The sequence below is a fragment of the Lissotriton helveticus genome, chromosome 4_1 (assembly GCF_964261635.1).
Source record: "Lissotriton helveticus chromosome 4_1, aLisHel1.1, whole genome shotgun sequence".
Lineage (NCBI taxonomy): Eukaryota > Metazoa > Chordata > Amphibia > Caudata > Salamandridae > Lissotriton > Lissotriton helveticus.
This window is the reverse complement of record NC_136063.1, coordinates 1,093,940,172-1,093,960,018: the sequence shown is the minus strand read 5'-3', so window position 1 is coordinate 1,093,960,018 and position 19,847 is coordinate 1,093,940,172. Positions and strand designations below refer to the sequence as shown.

Here is a 19,847-nt window from a genome sequence, read left to right as displayed (position 1 = left end):
ACGACAAGAGCCCCCCAATAATGACCTGGTGAAAACACTATACTATATGGGTAGAGGCCGACATCTCATTAGGTGGTTGTACGCAGGGCTGCGCTCCCATACACAAGTTGATCTGACACTGCTACGTAACACCTGGGAGGGGGACATCGACAGGGCCCTTGAGGACAAGGAGTGGAAGAAAGTGGTGGAACACCCTAAAAAGGTATCACGGAATACGCGTTTTAAATATATCCAGACTATGATCTTACATAGGGCGTATCTTACACCACGTAAGCTAGATAAGATGTACCCGGCAGCTCGTCACCACTGCCCCAGATGCAAACTGGAGGGTGCAGACCTAATTCATATGTTATAGTCTAGTCAGCTGCTCGGAGAGTACTGGGACTCGGTCAGAAGATACACAGCGGGAATCACAAGCAGAGAGGTACCTGTTAAGGTTGAGGGCTGTATCCTGGGGCTACGTAAAGGAGCTTCCAAATACAAGGTGCAATATAGATTTGAGAATTTGGCGCTCCTACTGGCAGTACAGGCGATCACCATGCGGTGGAAGTCAAACAAAAACACCGCCCACTGTACACGCATGGCACAGTGAATTGGTGCGATGGGGGAGCAGAAAGTGCTGCACTGAGACAGGAGGAAGGGCGAGGGCTGCGAAAGACCCTGATCGCAATAGACTGGGATATTATGTTGGAAACGTGTAGATCCGTGGACATAGCCTTGGATACTATTGCTTACAGCACACAAGGGGGTGATTAAAGCCACGGCCCGGGATGACATGGACCTAGGCATAAGCAAAACGGCAAGGTGTAGGATGTAGAAAGTAATTATGTCTGTGCCACAGTAAGAACTGAGAGAAGTAGTTGTATTTACGCAGGATCTGAGGGTGTGAGGAGGGAAAAGCATTGTTGTGGGTATGTATATCATTTGTTGTGTAGGGACAGTGACTTAATTGCATACAGGAGCATGGTGTAGATGTGTAAAAGATAATATAATGTTGCTGGACTGTTGATTTGAGCTGTCCATACATTGGTTGCGGAGGAACTGAGAAGCAACGGTAACATGGTCAAGATAATCATGTTGGTTCTTGCAGAACAGCATGTGTGCACTATTATGCCATGTTGATTGCAATGTCGCCAGTTACATATTGCACAGCTATGTATTGCTACGCCACTGTATGTTACGAAAAACGGTTGAAAATCAATAAATGTATGTTTTAAAAAAAAAAGTCTGAAGGTGAAACTCTTTACCGTGCCTCAGTCCAGTGGCTTACCAATGATGATGCTTCCTTTTCGAACATCATCTGCTGCCTTGCCCCACTGATCCCTACCTTCTCAGGAACTTTTCTTCTAAACTACTTCTAAGTCCTAAGGTAAGCCGAGTCCATACCCAATCCACCTAGTGTATATGACCTACGCTTCATCATATTTAGCCTTAACATTGCCCAGGTGCAACGAGATACCTGTGGTTGGCGCTTTGTTCTTGTAACTGCTATTTTACCTTGAAAAAAATTAAATTCATAACTCCTGATCCACTGATTTAATTTGTTTTGTGTCATTTTGTTCATAAAAAAATTATCTATATTCCTAAATGTCTAAATCCAATTTGGATTTTTCTTGTGTTTTGTTACTGTTTGTGTGCTGCAAAAAGTACTTTGCACATTCCATAGTGAAAAGTGTTTTGGGTTGCTTAAGTGATGTATAAATTTGGGCCCACAACACTTTCCAGCCAGGGTTCTTGTGCACTTTTTTTTTAACCAAACGTTATTGGGTATCATCCTATAAAGGAAGCTACATACCATACTTTGAATCATCATTCACATTGTGGTTTTCAAGATATACATACAACTTAATCTTTGCATCGGGAGCTTTGGATGACACAGCATGTAAGATAATAATGTGGATTTCTCTCTATCTCTGACGGTCATTAACCTTTATCGGCTTGAGACTTGAATGATTCTAAGAGAGCCTCCCATGCTAAAACTATGGGATGCTTCTGGAGTCTGCGGTACCCCTCCATACGAAAGACCTTCGGTTGTACCCCAGTATATGACCTCCTCCTCACGCCAGCCGGTCACAAGGGAGGCTCACGGTATTTTCCAGTGCCTGATGATCTGATTTTTGGCCATCAGGAGTGCTACATCTATGAAGCGTGACATGGTTTTAGAAATTCACAGGCCCTATAGACAGTGCTCCACTGTGTTCCACTGGGGGACTCCGGACAGGTCCGCCGAGGCAGAGTTAAAGTCGGCCCAGAGAGTCTGCAGTGAGGTTCATGACCAAAGCATGTGTAAACTGATCTGCTGGGTCACCCTGGCACCCGGGGCAGTTTGGGGGCACTGTGGGGAATATGTTGTGTAACTTTTGAGGTGTAAAATAAGTTCTGTGCAGCAGAAAAAATGGATACATTTGAATCAGGAATTCCAGGGTATTCTTGTAGGATATTCGATGAGGAAGCCCCATTCTTTGTCATGCAGGGCACGACCAAGGTCCTCTTCTCATCAAGCCCAGAGGGGTGCTAGGGAGATGTGTAAATTTGTATGCAGAAATGTATACAGCCATTGCACCAGGTGCCTACTGGTGCCCATTTTGTATGCTGCCTGGATGAAGAAGTGAGTCTATGGTTCTGTCCCCATTGGCACCCCATGTGTGTGGACATCCTTGCAAATGTTAGCGTGGGCCAGAAAGAGGGAGTTTGGTAATCCATGAGCTTGAATAAAGTCCTGATGTGACATGAACTCTCGGTCTGCAAATATATCTCTGAGAGACATCTTGTGCAGTGTTTTTGGGCATAGAGGCTACCCAGAACCAGTGATCTATCTTCGAGGTTCCCATGGACAAACACATAACAGACATTTAGTTCTATTTTAGACCCTACAGCCGCAAACAGCGTTCCAGCCTGCACCCAGACTGCCGACCCAGGTGTATAAGCCAAGAATGCAGTGGCAAACTACTGCCCTCTTCACTTCATGCATAATTGTAGGGATTCAGCAGAGGAGAGGTGGGTCTTTTGTAACTAAATAATGTGGGCTTTGCAGCAGTCCAGCTGTGACTGGATACAGTGATGCTTGTGGGCTGTGCTCATGTCCCCGACATTCCATGCTAAGATTTTAAATGCAATGTGGACTGTCGATATTTATTGCGTAAGTGCAAAACATAAGTAATCTGGCCCCCATCCAATCACCCCACACTTCCTGAAACTTGATATACAATTTATAACAGAAGATGAAAACCAACAAGCAGATCTCAAGACTCGTTCCAGCGAGGAACATTCGTTTAACCAAAAAAGCAAACTTAACTTAACTGAGCATAAACTGGAGTGTCTGCTCTGGGAGTCAGCTAGTCAGGCCAGGACAACTGAATAATCTATATGTGAAATACATTACACAGTTGTATGAAGGTAAATAATAGGAGAGGTACCCCTTGTAGAGTGTCAAGGGAAGTAGGGTAATTAACCAAACAATTTTTTCCCCCTGGAGCACAATTAGAAGGAACACAATTTATAGAGTCTACACCTCTGAGTTCAGTATAGCAATCGTATATTTATTAAAAACACATATAAAGTTAAAAAACATAAGAAATCAAATACATATTGGAATTACAACAAAACAAATTGCATCAACTAAAAATACCTCAATAAAATACAATCAATGACAAATGACAATTATGGCCAGCATAATTCAAACGACAGAAAGGGTAGTGTGACGTAAATTTGTCAATACTGTTTGTATATCCAATGTTCTTTTTAACAACACAAGTAGCGTACAAATTCATAAAATTAATGTTCCGCAAGAATGTGCTTCATTAGATTATACAGTTGTGTGCGTCGACGCGTTTCGATGGTTAGTGTATTTTCACCATCTTTTTCAAGACAATTTCGGTTTATCTGTCACTGTAGGGACTTTATCTCTTCCCTATAAAAATACAGAATATTAAAATACACATATACATAATACATGTAAAACTCACAATTAAACATTCTTAATCCTATAAACCTGTGCAACCCATTGCTTATAGACATGTTATGACACAGATTCTGGTCACCCTGGATATTGAAGCCCTGTATACAAACATCCCCCAAGATAGCACGATCAGGGTTATAGAGGCAATCATCAGAGAAGAAGATCTAGGAGGAGGAGATAAAAACTTTATCATGTCCTGTATTGAATTGATCCTAAAGAGGAATTTCTTCTTATTCAAGGATGAATTATATTTGCAGATAAAGGGGACCAGCATGGGGGCCACATGTGCCCCTAGTCTGGCCTGCCTATATGTAAGTGATTTCGAAGAACACCACATATTTGATGAGGCAGCTCCCTTTTTCGAAAACGTCACATGCTGGCATCGTTACATTGACAACATCATCTTTATATGGAACGGTGCCAGCAGCGACTTGAACTCCTTCTTAGAGTAGCTCAACTTGGGTGACCCCAATTTAAAATTCACAGCTCACTACAGTGATGAACAAGTTGAATTTTTGGATATTCTATACCCTTTCTGTCGTTTGAATTATGCTGGCCATAATTGTCATTTGTCATTGATTGTATTTTATTGAGGTATTTTTAGTTGATGCAATTTGTTTTGTTGTAATTCCTTTTTTTTTTTTATTGACAAACTGATGAGAAAAACATGCCAAAGTACCTATAAAACAAATAAATACATAAGAAACAAACAAACCAAAGTTATACAGACAAAATGAAAATTTAAATTATTATCGGAACAGAGCTTGTTACATTTTCATATTCAGTTTTCAGTTTCCACTTGGAGTGCATTAAGCAATAACAATTCATGTTAAACAAACAACTAGGCAAGGACAACAGAGAGAAGTAATAAAAAAATGAAGCAGCCAGACTTTAACCGAGTAAACATTATTGCGATAGATGTACATGCTTCAAATAAAATCTCCCCATATTTTCTCAAATTTTTTTAGCGAACGGGCACCTCTTAATTTTGCCAGGGCTGACTCCACAGAGTGAATTTCAATTACTAAAGACCACCATTCCGAGATATTAGGAGGTTTAGGGCAAGTCCAGGCTCTGGCCAGTGTTAGTTTAGCACAGGATAAAAGGATCGTCACCAGAGCTGGGTAAAGTAAGGGGGAAGGGTGCACATCAAGCAGAACTGTAACCGTAGTAATGGAAGGTAAATAAATCTTCTTCATTTCCAAAACTTTATGTACTTCCCCCCAATAATCCCTCAGAGTTGGACAAGAGAACAACATGTGTTCCAAGTCAGCTGCATGCGCTAAGCATTTAGGACATTTGGTGCGGTCGCTATAACTGCTATTGAGAGACCACTTCGAGATCTTCTCTGGTGTATAATATAGCAGGCACGTTGTTCTAAACTGTTGCAACCTTAAACTGGATGATCTTACTGAGTTGTTAATATTGGATAAAGATTGAGTTATCTGTTTTGGAGTGATATTTAAGCCAGTTTTATTGCTCCATTTCCTTGCCAGTTTTAAACAGTCATCAAATATAAAAGCACAGAAATGTCTATAAGCATCGCTTATAATCAATTTATTTTTAGTTGCATATAAACATTTCCAAATATCACAGTCTAAGAGGTCATAAATTTGTTTTTTTCGTACCAAAAAGTCGTGAATTTGAAAATATTTAAACCTAAATGTTTCCGGCAAACCATACAAGATTTTAAGTGTATGGAAATCTAGGAACCCTTGTGCGCCGTATAAATCCCCCAAAACATTAACTCCTTGCATAGACCATCTTAGGGCCGCACCATCATTAAAGATTCCAGGTAAAACCGGGTTACCCCATAACTGTAATTTCGGATGATAGATGGTGGTCTTGCAGAATGCCAGTATATTCGTCCAAATCCTCACTATCCCCCACATGCATCAATGTTTCTTTTTGCATTTCTTAAATTGCGAAAAATAAGGAATCGCAAATTAAGAAATGCAAAAAGATATGCATCAATATTTTCGGTATTCTGTTGGGATTCGGTAAAAATCGCAATTTTTACCGAATCCCAAAGAAATACCGATTTCTTAACTTACTTTTCGCAATTCCCATTGATTCCTATGGGCCAAAAGGCCCATAGGAGTCAATGGAAATTGCGAGTGGCACTTAGAAAATTTCATGGGTGCAGGGGGGGGTCCAAAGGACCCCCCCATGCACCCCTGAAATGTATTTTTCGCATCATGTTGCACACACACATGTCCTAAGGACATGTGTGTCCGTAACATGAATGTTGAAAAAAAAACATTTTACACATGCAACACACTTTTTCCAAATTTACCGAGTGGTTCAACTACTCGGTAAATTTGGCACCCTATTAGCGAATTTACAATTTTTAAAAAAATGATGCATTGCTTTTAAGAAATCGCACATATGCGACTTCTTAAAAGCACCCGCAATTTTAGAATTCGCACACATGTTACGAATTCTAAAATTGCTTCATGCATCCCAAAAAGCACTTTTGCATTCGCAAACGGCCGATTTTAAGGAATCGCACCGTTTGCGAATACAAAAATGCTTGATGCATGTGGGGGTATGTCCCTTGCAGTCTTAAATTTCACCCTTTTAAAGTAGTTGGGGTCGTTTACTCGAAATAAGAACAAATTTGAGTCAGCTTTTAGCATAAATAAATGAAAAAAAATGTATCTTCTCTGTTGAGCAGGGAGCGAAGATGCCTAATAAACGAGGACCAAAAATATAACTTAAAATCAGGGAAATTGAGACCACCCTTGTCAGTTCCATTCTTAAGAAGTTTCAGCGATCTTCTGGCTTTTTTATAACCCCAGATAAAGCTACTGAATATTCCGTCCAGTTGTTTAAAAAAGGAATTATTTAGTGCTAAAGGAATGGAGCGGAATAAATACAAAAATGTTGGTAGTACCTTCATTTTAATTAAGTTAATTCTGCCGATTAAGTTCAGGGGCAGTCTGTGCCATTTCTTCAAAATTAGAGTGGTAGATTTAATCAGTTCACTATAATTAATGTTGTTGATTTCCCGTATTTTAGACGTGATTTTTACGCCTAGATATGTAGCGACTTTACAGATCGCCGGAGTCGCTACCGTGGGTGCATAATTAGCTATAATTTGTGTCTTGTTTATGTTTATCCTATAGCCAGATACTGTCCTGAACTTACAGGCCTCGATGGTAATCCCTTTCAATGCCTCTGTAACATCAGACGAATAAATGGCAATATCGTCTGCGTATGCCGTAATTTTCAGTGCCTGTGTGTTAGACTTAAAGGGTCTAATTCGTGATTGTGCCTGAAGTGCCTGTAAAAAAGGTTCAAGTGAGAGGGCAAATAATAAAGGTGATAAGGGGCAACCTTGACGGGTGCCCCGAGATATCAGAAAGTCTAACGAAGTCAGGCCCCCGTAACTGATACAAGCGGAGGGGTTGTCATACAGTGCCTGTATCCCCTTTAAAAAGTGCCCACCAAACTCCATTTTTATCATAGCGTGCCAGAGGTAGTCCCACCCCACTCGATTGAAAGCCTTCTCGGCATCCAGCAAAATCATAGCGAGTGGGGTGGACTCTGTCTCTGCCACATCAAAAGCCGTTATGGCCATATTAACATGGGTGTTGATATCGCTCCTGGTCACAAACCCATGTTGCTGCGGGTTAACAATTTTGGGCATCAGAGGAGCCAGCCTTGTTGCTAAAAGTTTGGCAAAAATTTTAGCGTCAGAATTAATCAGTGAGATGGGTCTGTAAGACCCCCTCTCCTCCTTCGGTTTTCCCTTTTTAAGGAAGAATATTATTTTGGCCCTATTCCATGAGCGGGGGCTATCCCAGTTAGCCCAATAGTTTGTATAACTTGCCGTAGAAGGGGGGCAAGTTCCTCTAAGCAGATTTTGTAGATCTCGAGAGGGATGGTATCCTCCCCTGCGGCCTTCCCTGTGGGCAGAGATGTACTGGCTTAACAGAGTTCAAGCTTGGTTATGTCTTCAGACAGTAAATTGATTTCTGTAGAGTTGCTAAAGTTAATTGAGTTCTCTTCTAAGTAGTTTTGTATTGTGGCAGCACTAGGTGTAGATTCCGGAGTATATAAAGACCTGTAGAAATCAACAAACTGTTCTAATATATTACATGGATGGTCGTAGAGCTTGTTATCAGAGCCTCGGATGTTCATGATCACAGTATTGGCTCTGTCCTCTGCAACTTTATATGCCAATATTTTTCCGATTTTGTCCCCTCCCTCGTATTGCGCAATCTTAAATTTATGTATATTGGCACTGTTTTTTTTAATAAATTTGGCCTTGGTTTTAAACTTTAATTGGCTTAGCTTAGTACATATTTCAGTTACCGTTGGCAGATCTGCTCATAGTGCTGACGCTAGCAGTGCTTCCTGAGCAGCAATATCAGATATCAAGGTTTCATCAAGTTTACGTCTTTCAGCGTTTTGTCTGAGCACATAAGCCTGGTTAAAACCCTGTATGCTTGCTTTACAGGCGCCCCAGACCATATTGCATGTGGTAGAATTCTGATTATATTTTATGAAGTCAGTAAGATGGATTTTTAACTGTGCAATATAAGCAGAATCTGATACTAGATACCTGGGAAAAGAGAATGGTCTGGGTGAGGTGGGGAGGTGTGAGGTGGAAAATATCATCATTATAGGGTTTTGGTCCGAGGAGATTCGGGGGCATACCACCATTGAACTAGAGTTCAGTAAATTATCATTAACTAGAGCCATATCCAACCGGGAACATAACTTATGAGGTGCTAAGTAGTATGTATACCCGGGGATATTTGGATATAAACACCGCCAAACATCTTTGATGTTATGGATGCGACACAGGTCTAATATAGAGGTTCTGGTTTTACGCATCCGCTGGAAGCTTCCGGGCCTAGTGGTGTCTTGTTGATAATCTAAGATACAGTTGAAGTCTCCCATTATGATTAGCTCCCCCTCCCAATCCAAGAGTTTTATATTTAAATAATCAAAGACCTTCGGTTCATCTTGGTTGGAGCCATAGACTGCACATATGACATATTTTTTGTTATCAATAAGCATTTGAGCAATAGCCCATCTACCATCTTTGTTGTAAGCAGTTTGCAAAGTTTCTGCCCTTAGTCGTTTGTCCTTAAGAATAGCTACCCCTCTGATAGAGGCCCCAATGGTGGTACAAGTTACAATATCATAACCCAGTTGGTTCAGCAATTTTTTATCCTTGCCAGCAATATGCGTTTCTGATAGTAACGCCAGATGAGGATTGTGTAGTCTCAACTCCTCTGATACAAGACGTCTTTTATTTTTGCTATTTAGCCCCGAAACATTCCATGTTATAGTTTATACATTCAAAAAAGAAGAAATTCGCCAAGTGGAAAACATCTGTCCAAAAACCGTACAGAAGTGGACGTTTACTCAATGCTTTATCTTTGATAGCATGCTCCCCCATCAGGTTGACAATATAGTTTTTCAATTTTTTACCCCCCAACACCCCCACCCTGCAGAGAACAAAGAACCCCCTCCCTCCACCCCCCAATCTCCCACCCCCCACGGGAGGAGACCCCCCTTGAGCTTCCGCTGCCGCTGTAGTGGCAGCACCTACGATAGGATTCCTGGTGCTACCGCCCCTCTGAAAAAAAAAAAGAAACTCCCATAACAAGTTTCCTTTCTACTTTTAAAAGTCTTATTTACCCATATTGTTGTGTAAGCCTAATGGTGTTTCGATCCAGTTTGCTATCATAATTAGAGATTATCTCTTACTTATACTAGATAAGAACGACTCAGCCTCTCGGATATCAAAAAAAAAATGCGTGCGACAATTTTTAATGACCTTAAGGCGGGCGGGTTCCTGAAGAAGAGCCTGCCCCCCAGTGGATTTAATAGGGTCAATCAATTTGCGCATTTCCCACCGTCTTTCCATGGTGGATTTGCTAAGGTCAGATCGTGAAAACAAAGAGAGATTCCCTATGATTATAGGGGTGTTAGGTCGTTCTTTCTGCCGAATAGCCTGTCGCAATAGAAAATTGCCAAAATAAATAAGAAAGGGTCGCGGGAACTTAATCTCTTTCTTCTTCTGAACTAAAGGTAGACGGTGTGCCCGTTGGATTTGGGAGTCCCAGTCCCAATCTGATAGATCTGGGAAAACTTGGGGTAGTAAATTAACCAAGAAAGCCCTTTGATCAGAACCTTCAGATCCTTCCGGTATCCCAAAGAGTTTTAAGTTAGACCTACGCTGCCGATTTTCCAAGTCTTCAACTTTTAACTGAAGTAGTGTCATCTGAGCATCGTGTTGGCTTACTACAGAGTTCATACGCGTGGCCACCTCCTCTACACCCACCACCCGATGCTGTAGCTCCTCAATGTCCTGCGAGACCCCACCAAGATTAGAGGTCAGTTCTGATAGGGAGGTCTGTAATTTGTTATTGTCTCCCCGAAGTTGTAAATAGTGCTCCTGTGCTTCTGCACGATGGCTAGTTAATATTTGCAGAATAATGTCTAGTTGAGAGGAATCCGTACCCAGTTTATCCTCCCCCTCTGGTGCTGATCCGTGAGGCCTGGTTGGGACTCAGCATTTGTAATAATTAGTGGCGCTTTCAGATTGGTAGCCATAGTCGAACCACTAGACAGTGAAATCTCACCCCCAGGTCCAAGCCTAAGTACAGCTGCTTGCGCCGTTGAATCAAGTAATGCAGTTACTGATATATTTGGAGTTACATTTGACGATGCGCTTAATAAGTTGATCTCGGGGGCATGGCAGCACAGAGTACCTGAAGTAGGCTCAAAGTCTGTAGGACTTGTCCCTGATAGTCTTAGTGTCATATTTTTAATAAGCCCCTTTGCCTCAATCCATTTTCTAAGAGGGCTTTTATCATTGAGAGTCTTCTTAGCAGTCGTAATATTGCCCTCAATGGATCGATTTAAGTTAGACCCAACTTTTCCTCCTCTTTTAAACTTGGGCTTGATTTTAATTTTTCGCCTTCTGTCTGCCAGGGATTTCGTAGGGTTATCAGTTGGGTTATCCGTCTCTTCCTCAGTCTCTGCTTCATAATCCTCATAAGAACCTATATCAGGGTTATCCTCTATCATTTCTGCAGAGATATCACCAATAGCCAGGCCTTCATTCACACCTGTATTTGATAAGCCAGCGACATTAGTAGCTGTTTCAATGATAGCTGCGTCCAGGTCTGAGTCCAATGATAGTTCAGGAGAGACTGTGTCGCCAGTAGCCAGCCCTTCATTCACCCTTGTATTTGAAAAGCCAGCGACATTGATACCCGCTCCAGTGATAGCTGTGCTTGGGTCTGAATCCAATAATAGTTCAGGAGAGCCTGTGTTCTCAGCGTCTGTCCCTTCGGTGTTAGGATCCGCCTGATGAGTTTCTGTGTTTAACATTTCACCTGTTCTTCCTGGGTCAGTTGCCAAAGCTCCAAAGTTTAGAGTTATATTAGTATCTAATATTGACTTTACGGGCAGCTTTGTCATAGCAGCAGTACCCTTCGAAGCTGCTGCTGCACTTGGAGTAGCTTCTTCTGTCAGAAGCAATGCACCACAAATTTCACCCCTTGGCTCGACCCCCGATTTTGAAGCAGCTTTATTGGCGTGTTTAGAAAGAGTAACGCTTTGAACCGTCAGAGTAGGGGGACGCAAGATTGGCTTACCGGCATTTATGCGATCCGACCCCTTCGCTCCCATGGCTGCCGAAGGCTTGACTCCAGGACTGTTCGATGTAGTCTCTCCTCCCGGTGAATCCTGGAGCTCCGTAGGGTCAGAGGAAGCTGTCGCCACGAGTACCGAGGCGGTCGTTTGCTCTGCAGCCGTGGAAGGAGTAGGAGGAGGGGGGACGGCCGCGGTGTTCTTTGTGTTGCGCGTAGTACGAGGTGGGTTTTTTGGAGACATTCTACGGGGAACCCAGAATTGAGCCGCAGGCGAAAGTCCAGACCAGCCAAACCCCGAACCAGCGATCAATCTGCAGATCGCATGCCGGATAATCCGTGGGACGCCTGAGAGCCAAAGCATCGGTAGCCTCACCGAACACCTTCTTCTCTCAGCGTTCGAGTTTCCTTCAGTGAAGAGGTATTTTTCTAAAGAGCATTTAATCCGCGAGTAGAATTAGTAAGTCGTTCTCTTTCAGTCTCTCTGTAGTAACTCACAGGGGGGGAGGGAGCCGCCAGGTTAGCTACCGCACGGTCGCGTCCTCACTCCGCCATCTTGGACCCGCCCAAATCATTGTAATTCCAATATGTATTTGATTTCTCATGTTTTTTAACTTTATATGTGTTTTTAATAAATATACGATTGTTATACTGAACTCAGAGGTGTAGACTCTATAAATTGTGTTCCTTCTAAATGTGCTCCAGGGAAAAAAAAAATGTGTACAGTTGTATGAAGGACATCACCAACTAGATGTTGGACATCTGCCCCAAGCTCAACTCGGAAAAGACGTAAGTCCTTATCTTTGGGAACACCCCCTTGTTATGAACATGGTAGCCTGCTGAACTTGGCCCATTCTTCGCTCCAACAGACCATGTCTGCAACCTCAGCAGAATACTAGACAAAAAGCTATCTATGAAAAAACAGGTAAACACAGACTTATCTGCCTGCTTCCACACCCTATGCTTGCTTCGCAAGATTTTCAGGTAGCTCCCAGTCAGGAGCTTAACTACTCCTAAACTGAGAAAATCCTAACTTTAAGACTTTCGGTATTCACAGAAGGCATTTAGGAACCCTAAAGTTAGGAGTCCTAACTTTACTACTCCTAAACTGAGAAAAATCCTAACTTTAAGACTTTTGGTAATTACAGAAGGCATTTAGGAGTCCTAAAGTTAGGAGTCCTACCTTCTGTGAATTCCGAAATGAGTAAGGGGCAGATGTATCAAAAAATAATTTGGCGCAAACGCTGCGATTCGCAAAATAGCAGCGTTTGCGACAAAAAAAAATCAGAAAATGCGATCTATTATTGAAATCGCATCGCAAAATTAAGGAATCGCAAAATTTGCGATTCCTTAACTTTGCGTCAGCATTTAAGGAATCGCAACCCAAGTTGTGCGATTCCTAATTAAGAAATCGCAAATTACCACCAACTTGAGGTTGGTGGTAATTTGCGATTTCTTTCACAAATGCACTTTTTGCTATTTCTGAAGGTGCCATGTGGCGCACATACATGCCCTTAGAGCATGTATGTGCGCCATATGCGCACACATGTTAATTTCAAGGGTGCATCAGGGTGTCCTTTTGACACCCTTGCACCCTTGAAATTATTCTCAATTTGCGATTTGCAAATTGAGAATCGCAAATTGAGAATAACCTCCCATTCAATCTTATGGGCCTCCTGGCCCATAGTAATGAATGGGAAATTATTCCCTAATTGCGAATTCGCTAATTAATAAATTGCTAAAAATTGTGATTTTTTAGATACATACCATTTTGCAATTGTCAAATAGCGTTTCTCCAAAAATTGCAATTTGAGAATCGCAAATAGGTATTTTGATACCTCTGCCCCTAAGTGCTTTCTGCGAATATCAAAATGAGTGAGTGCCATCTGTGAATACCAAAATGGTAGTAAGTTTAGGATTTTGTCTTAAGTTAGTTCTGTGAATCAGGCCCCCAGTCAGTATCCTGTGCAGCAGCCACTAGTGCGGCCCATGTCTTCACTGTTCTCGTGGAGGTTAGCCTCCGGGGAATTAAGAGCAGGATTCCCTAAAATGGTGATGACTGGCTCACCATGGCATTGTTGCATGGGAAGCAATGTTTGAACTGACGGAAGCTCATAGGGTGGGGTTCATTTGTTGTATTACTGTCAACAGTGTACAGTGTATGCCCCAGGCTGACAGTCTCAGTCTTATGTTTTGTGGGCCCAGGGCTCCATACGGCAGGCCACTGCAAGCAGGCTTCAGAGTGTTAGCAGGGCTGCATCTGGGGGCCGCGTATATACAGCCAGGAGAATGGCAAAGGGGCCGCAGACCCCCTCACAGGCCCGGAGACAGGTGCGGGCCGGTATGGACCGGTTGATGGCCAAACGGTGGCCAAAGGTTCAAATTTCTGCAGGTAGGTTTCCCATGGGTGGCATCGATTGGTTGCGTGGGGGCAGCAGGGCTGCCTGGGGGCTTGCAGGGGCAGCAGGACAGCTTAAAAGCCGATTCAAGATGTTGTTGGTTTTTTAATAACCCGGGCAGGGGTGACATGGTCATTGGTGAAGGGCTGGGGGAATCCGTTACTGCAATTGTCCCTGGTCCTAGAGGGGAACCCTGTGATACACCGCGTGGGAGTGGGGGGGGGAGGGGGTGGTGGCTGCACCAGGGGACCAGGCTTATCACCCCAATTGGTGCCAGGGGGTGTCCCTTTACTGGGTTGCTATGGCATGCCTCTTTTTGGGGGCCTGCTGCTTTGCTGGCCCTAGCTCCCTTTATCTTGAGGGATTGGAAAGTTTGCCTTGTAAACTATGCCATTAGGAACCGAGAGGTGGTCAATCATGACCCCTAATGGAGTGTGAGACTATGCGAGCAGAAGATCAGTTGTATTAGTAAAAGGTTTGCTGTATTAAACTGTATGAATGTTTGTAAATATATGGAAATGTTATGCAATATGAAGACAGCTGTTGAATTTTAATGTCGTGTTTATGGAGTGTAATAAATATGGCCAGAGAATGGGTACATTCTCAAAACGCAAATCTGGTTGTCTGTTGTGCTTTCATATGATGGGTGCAGCTACAATGTTGTTCTGGTATGGGGAGGGCAATTTCAGTCTTCCTTCTTCACCACACCGGTCTTGTGATGGTCTCTCACCTGTTAGAAGGCAATTCCTCAAGGCCGGCTCGCTAGGAGTTTGTAGGGAGGACCCGAAGGCCGCAGTGGGTTTTTGCGCCCCAGGCTCCCCAGTCTCATCCACTGTCCCGCACTCACCTCCAATCTCAGCCGCCGGACTTGTTGTTGTGTGGCCTGCAAGATATCGTTGCCGGAGCCTTCCCGCTCGCGGCCTGCACCCGGCTCTGCGGTTTCGGCTGCCACACCTCTTGGGAAAATCTATTGGTCGCTCGGGCTAAACTGGAACAGTCCACGTCTGGAGGCCAGGGAGAACATGGGGAAGCCTTCAATGTGTTTGTGAAGTTTACTCCAAGGCTCCTACACAGGAGAGGAGTAGGGTGCCGGGAGACCACCCAAGGGAGGCCACGCCGTCAGTCCAGCCGCACGACCACCGCAATGGCGGCCCACAGGTTCGTCATTGCCTCGTCTGCCAGTAAATCTGTCGTCTGGAGCGAGCAGGTTAATAGTCAGCACCTCTACATTACTCAGGCGCCAATTGTGACAAGGATGATGGCGAATATTTTATTTTCGTGGGCACTCTTCAGGAGCTCTAAAGTACAACCACCATCTTAGGTGGATAACCAGGCCCCCCAGGGTTTTAATGCACTTAGTGCCAAAGATTTCAAAGATGTGACAACTGTCTGAAAAAAATGCTGGTCTAATTTGTACTTTCCATTGGGATGCACTTTTGTAAGTTGCAATTAGGAACATAAAACTGAACCCTACATTACTTTCAGTTGAGAGTTATGAATGACGAGCAGATTAGCAGTGCCTCCTTCCTAAAAGAGCACGTCTGCTTCCATGGTAATGGGAAGATTATGATCCAATCCTTCAAACTAATCCTACACATTGTCTCCTCCTTCCCCTCTCTCGCATGTAAATGCTCTGGGTTGCTCTGCTCTCCCATTCCCCGCCCTTTCTCTCTTTCACTGACCTTATGACTGCCTCATCTTACTCAGTTTCCTAGTTCTTGCAGCTGATTTCCCCCCTCATTGTTTACCCTGCATTTTCATTTTAACAAACTCATAATCTTTCTGAGATAACTCCCCATTGTACTCCCGACTCCCTCTACCTCTAAGCTGACTCCTAAACATGTCCCACTTCCTGGTGGCTCTCTCTCTCTCTCTGCGCTTCACTACAGCATCTCTCTCTCATCTGCACTCCTATGAACAACATCTTCACCTCTGATTGCCCCTCCCTCTGCACCCTTAGCAATCTCTTAACCTCTGTGTACCGGTGTTTATAGTTAGTAGGATGCAGTTCTGCCTTTATTCCTTTAATGTACACATGAAAAATGCACTAGACTACCAAATGTATCATGTGGGCACACTCTCGCTTCAGAATCTCATGCTGCTGATTGCACCGCACGTGCCTACAAAGAAAGACTTTCTCATGCATCTCATTCGAAATCCTCCTCAGTACATTCAGGGAGAGCAGGTGATTCTAGTGCCTTCCCTGGTGTCGGCCTGTCCTGTTCTGTGCATGGGCTGTGCAGACACAAGACTCTATTTAGCCTTGTTTAGATACGCATCCATTATCTTATTTCCTAATCTCGCGTCATTAGCTACTAGCAGTCAAGGCTAGGAGACGTAATAAATGTGATTGCTACATAAATTCCGTATGTGGTTAGTGTGCAAAAAAAACGTATTATATAAACTAAAGGTCTCTTTTTGTGTGTCAGGTAGAGGGGTGGCCATGGGGCACCTCCCTCATTAACCTGTTGGCATTCTGGTAGGACATCTGTCTGTTTTCTCAGCTTCGCATGGCCAGTGGGTACAGCCTAATGAACTAGGGGTCATCATCACTTTCAAATCATAAAAGTGCCAGGAGTCATAGAGTTCTACTAGGTGTAACCAAAACCCTTTTGGCACATAGCAGTACCGCCAGACGTAGCGCCTTGAAAGCCTAGTACTCTGAAATGCCCACGAACAGTACCATTATTGGGACACCGATCTAATACCGGTACATTTCTCTCCCCCAAGTAAGACTGAGTGCCTTATTATTCCAAATGGTACATCACGCATACCTATTAAAAAGAAGCCCCCCTTTTCCCCAGGTGTAAGTGCCTCATTCAGTTTGCAAGATGCACTCCACATCAACAACAAGAAATATCCTTAACATACTATGAGCACGCTCATTGTTTTAATGGTAAATGGACAGATAGGGGAACGGGTCGGCCATTTCAGAAGAGAGCGTTTCCGGTCGAGATCGAGATTCCTTTGTAATGTAATATATTTTAGAGCTAAAAATGGTCTGACATTGTAAAAGCTGTAGCACAAAAATTCTAGTAACTAGTGGGTATAATTAGTTTATCTAATTGAAATGATGGTCTGTTCTTAACCCTTAAAAACCTGTGGATAATTAGTTATTATTGGCTTGATCTAATAGTAATATTATGACCTGTGATAGAATATCTGAGCAACCTCCTTTTTTAAACTTTTTTACGTTTTTAAAATGTATATTTATTGGATTCTTAATTAACTGTTTTTAGTTGTAAATAGACGATGAATTGTTGGAAACTCTGATCCCCCTTAGCCTATTATTGTCAACGTTGTAAAATCGCTGTGATCCTGATATTGATGTGATGTAATTTATTCTTATGAACTTTTATGGTCTAAATTGACCGAAATAAAGTATTGAAATGAAAAATGAAATGGACAGGTAGATTTCACAACACATGATGGGATGGGACTGCTGATGTCATAGGGACGAATCTGACAAGTGCTGGCAAGCATACACTCTTTCCACCCGTGGCCTTAGGCTGCGTGATGGTAATGACTATTTTTACATAGCGGTCTAATCCTGTCCACACCGCAATGTCTTCTATTATGCCACTCTTCCGCAACTGGCCCAACACAGCATGTTCTTGTGTGTTCTTGTGTGTTCTTCGCCATTGACCTACTACTACATGCAGCACAATACCTTTCAAACATTAATTTCACCTTTGGGGTTTAACACATCATACATAACTCTCTTCACTAGTTTCCACGCATGCTCATGACGATTATGTATAACTTTCCTAATGTTTTGCCTTGAGACTACATGAGACTACATCTTTCTAAGACCCAGTACAATTGTTATTTTTGTCTACAGAATGTTCCCCTGACGACGGGCAGAAGTCATGCCCGAAATGCATTGGGATCAATTATGAACGGAGATTAACATTGCTTTGAAGCATTGAAGCATATATCTGATCATTATGAACTTTATAATAGTGACGACTGTTTGAACAGAAGGAATTTTTATATGGACGGTTGGTGATTAAATCAATCGACAATCTACTTGGTTGCACGACAATTTTTATTTTGTTCACAACATAATTAAACCACATACTCAGTTTCTTACGCTGTGCACAGGGGGACAACTCCTATGCAGGGGTTGCATCGGTGGATATTTGGACAACACTTTTAGGAACAGAAAGTGAAGCCCCAGTAGCACGCGACACTTTATTAGTGTCTACATTGGATATTCCAGGTTGTGCATGTCCTATCTATTTTTTTATTTTTTTTATATTTACATAGCACTCATTACTGGCTGTAACTATTACCCAATGAATTTTAGTGAATTCTATCAAAGTCGTATGGACAAAATGTAAATTTTGCAGGAATTGTATATGACATCAGCAGGAAGTGATTAACATACTGAGGCTTCTCACTGGTATTATATATTTATGGTGCTTAGTGTGCACCAGGGCCGGCGCTAGGCATGGGCAGCTGCCCAGGGCCTCGCTCTCAGCCCACCAGCATGGGGCCACGCACTGGTGATGTGTCCTGTTGTTTCCCTGGCGATCCATTTCAAAGAAAGGTGTTGCCTTGCAATTAAGGTCCTTTGGAGGGGCCCCCCTCCCCGGGCCTCTCAGGGATGGTGTCTGGAGGCATAGGGGAGGGAGAAGCTCCCTTCAATTGCAAGGAGACCCATTCACAGACACTGTGGAAGGCCCATTATCCAGCATGTTTTGCGCCCCCACAGCATTAACTTTTAGCCCACAAGCAATTCTCACACCTATCAACTGAAGGTGAGAGAAATGCTTGTGGGCTGAAAGTTAAAACTGTGGGGGGGGGCCCAAATGCTGGACAATGGGCCTCCCACAGTGTCTGTGAATGGTCTCCTTGCAAGGGGCCACTTCTCTACATTGGAGGGGCCTCGCACATTACATTTTAGCCCAGGGACTCGCAAATCCTAGAACCGGCCCTGGTGTGCACACAGCTCTTTGTATGTGTTGAAGCCTAATTTGGGATTTATTTGTTAAGTGGCGGAGACAATAGTGGCAGATAATCCTTACGTCATATTTGTAGTTATATGTGAGTAGCACATCTAATACTGGTTATTTCGCTGTATTCTGAAACTGATTCTATACACAGGGAACATTCCCCAACGTAAGCTCCCTGGCACAGCACTACGATTTCGCTGAATATGGTAGGGCCAATGTCATCAAGTCCATATTTCGTGTAGTCTACAATATTTGAAGACATTCCTATGGTACTTGTGTAAAAGACAAACTAGCCTGTGAAACCTTAGTCGATCTTGTTGTGAATGAGAACATTATTGTATTCCTTTAATATGCAGATAAGATCCATACTAAATAACTTGTGAAATAGTTTTCGAAACATCTTAGCACTGCCAGATGCTCGGAATTTGCTATTGTTCGTTTTAAATACCATTGTTCTTACTCTGCAAAATGTTAATCTATTAGTGATTAGTGTGTGAAGTAATAGTTAGATATGTTTTGGGAGTTAATAAAATAATTCCACAAAAACAAACGTACATATCAATAATACAATTGAGTTGTAGGAGGCCTAGTTCTAAGATACAACAAGCATTTGCATTGCAGTAGGTCTTGCATTTGCAAGAGTTTGAGTTATTGGCATTGTATATTACAATGCCTTTCATTTATGTGCTTTGAAAACCTGCAAGCGGTGCGTAAAAACGCACTTTGTACTTATAGTCGCTGAGGAGAATCAAGGCTGGCAGTAACTGTGCCTTTTTTACTGCCTGCCTTGTTTCTGGTAAGCAAAGACTATTAGTACAAAGTGCATGTTTACACACCACATGTAGGTTGTCAAAACACATAAATAAAAGGCATATTCATTTTCAATGCTAGCAGCTCAAACTCTCCCTAATGC

The 19,847-nt window shown here is 42.8% G+C and overlaps 1 protein-coding gene across 1 annotated transcript in view; it reads left to right on the top strand.

The window, feature by feature from the left end:
- The window catches only part of GABBR2 (gamma-aminobutyric acid type B receptor subunit 2), a 1,581,022-nt gene that overhangs the window by 638,930 nt on the left and 922,245 nt on the right, over positions 1–19,847 (top strand). The window lies entirely within an intron of this gene.